This window comes from Cephus cinctus, unplaced genomic scaffold (assembly GCF_000341935.2).
Source record: "Cephus cinctus unplaced genomic scaffold, Ccin1 Ccin1_scaffold0215, whole genome shotgun sequence".
Lineage (NCBI taxonomy): Eukaryota > Metazoa > Arthropoda > Insecta > Hymenoptera > Cephidae > Cephus > Cephus cinctus.
The window spans coordinates 896,650-905,225 of NW_014332933.1; the positions used below are offsets into that span (position 1 = coordinate 896,650).

General features: G+C 40.8%; 1 protein-coding gene across 4 annotated transcripts in view; it reads right to left on the minus strand.

Annotated features, from left to right (window-relative positions):
• Window positions 1-8,576, minus strand: part of LOC107265322 (glutathione S-transferase) — a 22,735-nt gene that overhangs the window by 3,591 nt on the left and 10,568 nt on the right. For 2 of the 4 annotated variants that reach the window (XM_015734668.2, XM_015734669.2), the window contains exon 2: window positions 7,083-7,277. The exons of the other annotated variants lie outside the window; for them this stretch is intronic. The gene's annotated coding sequence lies outside the window, so the exon portion shown is untranslated. The remainder of the gene's footprint in view (window positions 1-7,082; window positions 7,278-8,576) is intronic. 4 annotated transcript variants of the gene reach the window in all.

Here is an 8,576-nt window from a genome sequence, read left to right on the forward strand (position 1 = left end):
GGGGGAGCGAAGTTCACTTGACTGATAGATTTTATTTTCATCCCCCTTTCCGTCCCTTCCGCGAACCTCCCTTACTTACGTAACCTAAGGGTGCCACCTAAAGGGTTTACTGTTTAAAGCTTCGCGAGCACGGCTCGCTGATAAAAGCAGCTTAACGTCTAATTAAAGCAACCCTTAATCGTAGGGGATGCTCTCGGCCCTGTACGCCCTGTACGCCCTGTACGCCCTGTACGCCAACCAACCCCAAACGCCTGACTAACCTGCCTGATAAATCATGTCGGATACGCATACCGGTGGTTTCCAGAGGCAACGTTGCGTACCTCGGCTCAAGGGATGCAATCGAATGGTACATCTCGGTGTCCAGGATTCGTTAGGTCCGCAAAGGGAGGTCAGCTGAGGTCGGCCGAGGTAACTTGTTACGTAGTAACCTTATCTCAACGGACGAGCCGATCCTCGCTCGAAGATAATAGAAAAGGACGCACGGAAACACGCGAGCCGATCGTTACCCTCCGAATACACCACCTCCCCAACTCCCTACCCATATTAGATCTCTATGCCGACCCGAAAGCACACTTGGACTTCGGTTTAGTAGATATATGTATGGGACCGGTATGGACTTTACTGGGCATTGTGTGAGTATATCTGTAAACGTCCGATTCATCCCTTGTCTGTATCTATCTGTATATACCAGTGTATATATATATATAATATATATGTATATATAACTCCATAAAGGGGAAGCCTTGGCCTAATCCAGCGAGTGTATCCGCCAGGAATCTGAAATGCTACACGGGAATTTCTTGTATTTCCGCTCAGGGCAAGTTTCATCTGTTCCGAAAAATTTCATGAAGATAATACGCAGATCGTTAGGGTGTTCGTCGGAAGACAAAGTCGAATTTTTTTTTTTCGAAATCTTCATCTGGTATAAAAAAGACGTTTTCCTTGTTGACCCGTATGGTACGTTAATGTATGTTAGAGATCTGACCTTTGAACTTCGTCCGAAGCCGCTACTCCGGCCTTGCAGACCGAGGTCAATTTTAGGGGCTGAAGCGAAAGAGATATAGAAGATCCAAAAATGGAATTGACTCCCTCGTGGGGCTGAAAGACGAAATGCTCGGATTCGCTGTGAAGGAAATAGGTCAAGACGCGAAGGTCCCGAATACCGAGGAAGACGGACGGATATTTGCGATTCGAGGAAATTTCTTTTTTCCTTCCCTCATCTTCGTTTTTTTCGTTGCTGCTCGATCCGAAAAAAAGTGGAACGGCGATCCTTTGGGATACTCGGTGGTACATTATTGAGTATCGATTGAAGATGAAAAAAAAATTTGTCACGACAAATACTTTGCTCGTAAATTTCCCTAGTGCATCTCGCGAAATGATTTGCGTAATCAACCAGTGATAAAAATTGTGCTGCAGTGATGGAGAGAGAAGGAAAAATTGTGATTACTTTCACCATGAACTTAACGCGTAGTGAATCTACGGGTATCGAAAGACAACAGCAGCGCCAGTGTGGCAGCTCTTGGCGTTAACGATTAATGCTCCAGAGAATCCGAGTTTCGCGAAAATAATAAACGACGAGCAGTGACGTAAGGATGAATTATTCCATTCGATTGTCATGGCAACCGTTAGATACGGTCTATGAAATTTCCCTGAAGTTCGCGGATTCCAATAGGACCAGGGCACTCTGAGCGATCTATACGCTCCTGGCCTTTTATGTTTCCTTGCTGCTTCTAAGCCCGATACTCCAGCCGATTCTTTCTTATAGCCAATACAATGCCAAGCATTGTAGCTACATATGTACTCGCAAGTTCAACTGTAACATATATGTAGTACATAAACAATACTAAGATATATTTAGTACATATATACACGGTATACAGATACGTATATGATGTACTATATAAGAGAGCGTAAAAGTAGCGGGTAAATATATTACGGAGGGACGCCTTCGACTCTAGAGTGAATTCGCGATGACGTCATCGAACATATATATTACACTAGAATAGGTAGAGACGAAGAAGTTCGTTTGATTTGCGATTGCATATGGGGCTAGAGATACGGTATCTATAGGCACGTGATCGAAATGCATGGAATATCAAAGGGGACTGAAAATACATTTCTGACATTGGCGGCGGACACGAGTCAATGAGGAATTAATAAGTTTCACTTTTCCAAAAATACTCAGTCATTCCGTAAAGGAATAAGGGTGAACTCAACTTTCCCCATTTTCCCATGGCGTTTATGATAAAATTATGGCCAATCGTTCAAAGAACATCGCATGGCACTTTTTCAAGTGAAAATCTCATTAATTTTCCACCACAGTGAAATTCCTTCTGTGTGATGGAAAAAAAATATATATATATATATTTTTTTTTCTACCAGCACCTTCGGCCATTGAAAACCCTCATCGTCAATCCCTTATCGCCATTATGAAAATGATGAATTCTTTTCAAAAATCAAATTCCCATAATTTTCACGATTCCGTATCGACCCCCTCCCACCCTTTTCCACGAGTAGCATAAGGGATGAAAAAGAGTATACTTCGAATTTCAATGACACCCGGTAGGTGTCCCTTTGTTTAGGAAGCAGGGTGCATGGGACCGGAATTACTCTCATCCCCTGAAAATGGATTCTGCAAACGCGCGCGTCACGAGTACGTGGAAGAGCCAGTGACGTAACGATGCATTCAAATGAGAGAATTGGCATTTAGGGATTATTCGTCGATGATCACTCCATCAATAAATTGCTCACTCTGCCACGTGCAACGTAAAAGGGATGCTCATGTGTAATATTATTTTTTTTGTAAATTATTAAAAAAATAAAAAACATTACTTATGCGTATCCCTAACAAGTACGTAGATCATCAGTAGAGAAGTCGAAAGAAAATTTGCAAATTTAATTAATAGAACGAACTTCACATGCAACATATACATATACCATAACGTGATTACGTAAAGTGAACGAAAAAAGCAGATAAAAATTTTGGGGTTTTTAAATATTACAGCATCCAGATAACAGGGTCAGGAGTCATGGCGAATAGTAGATATGAATCTACGGAGTCTAAAAAAAGAAAAAGGATGATGCAAATAAAGATAAAAAGTTGCGGTTGATTCCTATCGCGGCAAAAGAATTAGGTACCAGAATCATGAGCACTGAGAGAATTCCCTAGAACTAGGGAGAAAATTACGACCCCCCAATATTATCTAGGCCCTACATCAAACGCATTATTCAGCGCCTAATTGTTATTTACTGAAAAATGTTGAAGCATCTGTCTGCGTAGGATTACCCGGAACAAGGGTACAAACTGAAGTCAGCCGATCTACCAGCTGTGCAAAAGCCAGCTTCAGACTGTACGTCTATCTGGAATAACTCGATAGCCGTAAAGTCAGTCCACGAGTAAAATAGCTTTCGGAGGGGCCATCTTCCCATGACTTTCAAAGTCAATGAGTCCCCTAGACACGATCCACTACTCCTGGAACGGCTTTACATGATACGAGCATATAGGACATTTACAAAAAATATACAAATAAACTATTGAATTTGGAAAATTAGGAACGTAAAGAAGTAACGAGGAATCGATTAAACTTTTTGTCTCAACGAATATCAAGCAGACTCGAACAAGCAGTAGATTTCACACAATCCTTTCCCCTGCCCGCAGTTCACTTCCACTACAGGTGTGCTGTGCGCCAGACTGTCCATTTCCTTATTTATGTTTTAGTATTTTTGTATCTTCAAAATAAAAGCCCGTAAACGTTACTCTTCGTACGAGAGCAATCGCCCCTATATATCTTTCAGGGATTTCCCCATATTTTAGCACAGCTATTGAAAGAGGATCGTTAGCATTTGGGGGGACAGGGTAGTGAGAGGTGCCAAGGTGTACATATCTACCTGCCATACCCAGTGGATCGTTACTCGTATAAATCACATGGGATGAGTAGCAACCAGCATCTACACCACCCCCGTAGCTCAGGGCTGTATCTATGGCAGAAGAGACGCGGGGACCGTGGGGCGCGTGACTTTGATAATGGCGAATTGAATTGGACGGATAAATATTAGCGATCGGGGGTGAAATAAAAAAAATACGGGTGACCCCTCAGTCAGGGTTGAACCGGGTAGCTGGACGAGTTTGTAACTTTAGGGCGAGAGTTTCGTAGGACGGCTGAGTTTAATAAATATCTGGACCCGCTGGAACCGCGCGGTGAGAACGAGTGCGAGTGAGACAGAGCGTGTGTACGTAAGAGCACGCGAGAGAGAGAGAGAGAGAGAGAGAGAGAGAGAGAGAGAGAGAACACCCAACTAAATCCCTGCTGACATAAAATCAATGTACTACACCTTCGGAAACATTAATTCAGAGCGACTTGACAGGTTAAACATAGGACAGAAGTTATTTCGCTACTGACGACGTCACATTGACTACCCTCCTCTAGCAGCTGATTTACTTTTTTTTTTTTAACCTGTTGGTACCTCCCGTCACTTCCGGCTTGTTACGAATTTCTACGTGTCAGCTCGGTAGGTCATTTTTATTCATCATTCGCCACTCGCCGACCTTGCCCCTACGTCGTTACCTTGATTGGTCATTCCCTGAGACGAAAGGTTCAAGCATATATGTGTGGTTAAGGTGAATTTTCACGAAATAAGCATTTTCAAGTGTGCGTGTCACATATGACATAACGACTCACGGAAGGACTATATTTACTAACTATTGAGTTTACCGTATACAGGAAAGCACCTTATACAATTATTTGGCTCGTCTCTTTCGCACTTCGGATGTGCGGGGTTGGTCAGTCTGGAAGGTGAGTCACGTGTCAAGAACTGCAGCAGTTGGGAGTTTATAATTCACGTGGGTCAAATCCAAGTCGAATAGGTGTGAAGGACCATGCAATCAGTTTCCAAATTAGATAAGCGATTTTCAAAAATGCATATCGTGGGGTCGTATGGCGATTATGCAACGCTGACCACGTGGAGGACTGCGTTTCATAAGGGGCGAGACTGTTGGTCTGACGCAAGGATACGGTATCGGCATCTTGATCACCGAGCACGTGGAGAATTGACTTGATTAAAATAAACAGAAGGCAATGTTTTATTAATGTTTCACGCAGGCAGATAATTTCGAGATCCATCAGGGAAAATCTGAAGTTTACGGGATGGATCGACAAGTGATCTAAGAATGATCTTTTTTTTACAGTGAATGTAAGATCGAATCTGTGATCTGTTAATGATCCGAATTTTGTTAGCAGATTTTTATAGTATGTTGCATTTTAATTATGAGTCACGATGTAACGTATAGTTTACACTATGCGAACACGTCATCTTACCTAGCTAATTGGCTAGCTAATTGGCTAGCTAATTGAAGTCACCTGTTGATAATGAACGCGTCGATAACGAGAAAAACGTTCTCGAACTATGAACACTCGAGTTTGAATTTGCTATTTTTGTCTGGACTTGAGGAATTTTTGACATTGACGGTACAGCTCCATCCTGTTTAGGCTGTTACATTTTTTTTTTTTTTTTTTTTCATCTAGTACGTAATAATATGGGATGTTTCTTTTCTCCACTTTTCGTCCGAAAAAGTTTGCCCAATCTCATGTTCGATCTCTTCACGGTTCACCCGACGCCGATGTTGGAAGATCAAAGGGAGTCACGACTTTCCGTCTGGCTTCGTTCTCTCTTGAAATTCCGCTCGGTCGCAATGTGGGAAAAAGAAAAGATTCGTTTTTCACTGTGGCAAAGAACACGTGCAAAAAATATACTTGCATAATGGATGCGAAATATTAAAGGGGGAGAAAAAGAAAAAGGTAGATAAATTAACGCCGAGAGACGACTGCCCGTCACGAACCTCTTTTCATACTCTCTGCACCGTGTAAAAGCTTAAGGAAAAGAGACTGTGAAATTGCTTGGACGTAATAATAATTAAAGGATCGACTCGATGGGGAAAAAAATGATTTCACGAGGGCATCTTCGCCAACTTCAAAATAAGAATAAACCTCGGTTAGCCCTTTTCCTTCTTCTCGTTCGCAACGAAAATATTTCGCAAGGGAATTCGAAGCGGTCAAAGATTTTTTCGGTATTTTTCGAACATTTTTTTTCAATTTCATAAGAAAATTCGACACACGTCGCGTACCGTTTTTTACCTCTGGAGGCAATCAGCACTTCGCACGTACGTCATATCTACAAGTCATAATTTTTTCTCCTCTAATTTATCATCTTTGTTTATCTTCGTTACAGAAATAGTTCTGCACTCTCTCTGTCTCTCTCTATATATAAATATACAGATATATATATTATTCTTTTATTTTCTTTTTTGTTTTTCGCGTTCATTCGAGAAAATATTAAACGATCGCCAATCGCCTTGGGGGAGTTTTTAAAATTGCGTGAAAAATCGATTTCCTCCAGCGCGAAAGATAATCTCGTTTAAAAAAAAATTTAATTCGCTTACCTTTTCTATATATTTCATTCTTTTTTGAGAAAACACGAAATTCAATTTTCTCATTCGAGCTACCAGAGATTACCGTGTGGCTACCAGAGAAATAGCGAAACTGAGGAATGTAATATTCGATCGGACTGTAACGTCTTAGAAGTAATATTGATTTCCAATGAATCAATTAAGAAAAGGAGGGGAGGGGGTCAAATGAAACTAATTGATCAAGAATATATATCCCCCCTCGAAATGTATTTCGAAGAAGTTTTTAAAAATTTTGAAAAAACAAATGGAACATTTCTCGAGTTGAATGAATAATCAGCAACGTACTAGAATCTCGATATAATAATATATTCAATGAATTAATTACAGGCCAATCGGCTAACGAACAGTCTTATAGACTTATTTTTGGAAATTCATCAATGAACAATGGATCGTTACCAGGAACCCTTCGCAGGCATATGATCGATCCTGGTAAATAAATTGAAATAACATGTAATTACAGGTTATTTGAATTGTCCGAATAAAAATCAATATTATTCACTATGCATTTATCCATTTTTTATTTTCTTAACGTACAAGTCATATTTCGGACGAAATTAATGTAAAATCAAAATTCTACACCGCTCTCTTACGCAATGACAGATAAACACGAGTGACTTACCAATTTTGAAAAATCCGAAGTCGAAAAAACTCGCAGTGTTTATGGCTGCACAGGACGAACTGAACGCTCAACCAGAATCAACTGATCTGCCGAGGTTCCTTCTGCTCGACTTCGGCGCCCTGGTCGCATTTCGAGCGGCGTCAGCCGCCGTCGCGAAGCGTCGGCCGCGCAATCTCACAAGAGAATCCGAGGCAGCTAGGGAAACGCAGAGAATGGCTCTAGTGAATTCGAATTATTAATCTGCGAGGTTGAGTTAAGATAAAGACAGGATTAAAATAGGACAAGCCATCGTAACGCAAACTATACGGTACGGAGAAACGTAGAGGAAAAACTTTTGAAACAAAGTGTACAACGTGCCATACGACTCTCGGTACATGTGGCCGTACAAAAATCCATAAAATCCGCCGAAACGACGTGCGTGAAAGTGGGGAAAAAAAAAGAGAGAAACAAATAGGAGAAACAAAAACAGCAAAATCAGCGAGTACGAAAATATATATCGAAATTTCAGGAAACTGATATGCAGGAATCAGATAGGCCAACAGGTAAAATTATAAAATGAATGGACGAGGGAAAAAGATTTTCCAACCGATCGATCGATCGTACATAATTGTCGATCGATGTGTGACGTCAGAGGCGGACTAATGTCTCGAAAGGCTCGTTTATAATGCACCTCGGGTGCTGACGTTTACGGATCGTTACTGTGCCAGCGACTTTTACGGTCGAGAGGAATGACTAGGATTTTTTTTTTTTTTTTCAGGAAAAGCAGAAATCGTTTAATTCCGTGAAAGGGCGCGAGTTAGCACTGTATGAACAGATTGATGATTTTTAATATTTTTTCTTAATTCTTGTCGGTACCACTGATAACATTTTTTTAGAAAATTATCGGACGCTTTTTGGAATACACACTGTACGCCTTTATTCTGTCAGTGACCGAACGAACGTACCGTCTGAAGTTAGCGTCTTCATTTGACTTCTATGGTAAAACGACCATATGGAATAACCATATACATGAATAAGAATTAATGAATGACAAGTGGTTGATATTTACGTGTCTAATAAAGTTGATCAATAAAGCAATAATATTCTGAATGGATGTTATTTCTTTTGTAGGTTAAGTACAAGTAAGGATTTCCGTGTAACACGATCGGTATACTATCCGTTCACGTGACGCGGAGGAAGGCGGCGAGTGTACATTAAAAATATTATGTAGTGCTTGGGTCAATTAATTGGTCAGAGTATGCCAGTTAGTTTCATTATGTTGCCTCCATCTTCGTGGCTTTCACACAATGGGTTGACTCTTGTAGCATTGGGGCCAGTAGGCCTGTCCAGCCGACTAGAGACCCTTTATTGCACCGAGTATCAGAATTCCGGGCAACGTATAAATAATAAATTTTGAAAAAAAAATTCAAGAATGCCTTCAGTATGAAAAATCTAAATGAGATGTTAAATCTTTTTCTATAATAAGTTTTTTTATAAAAAATCCCCCCCCCCCCC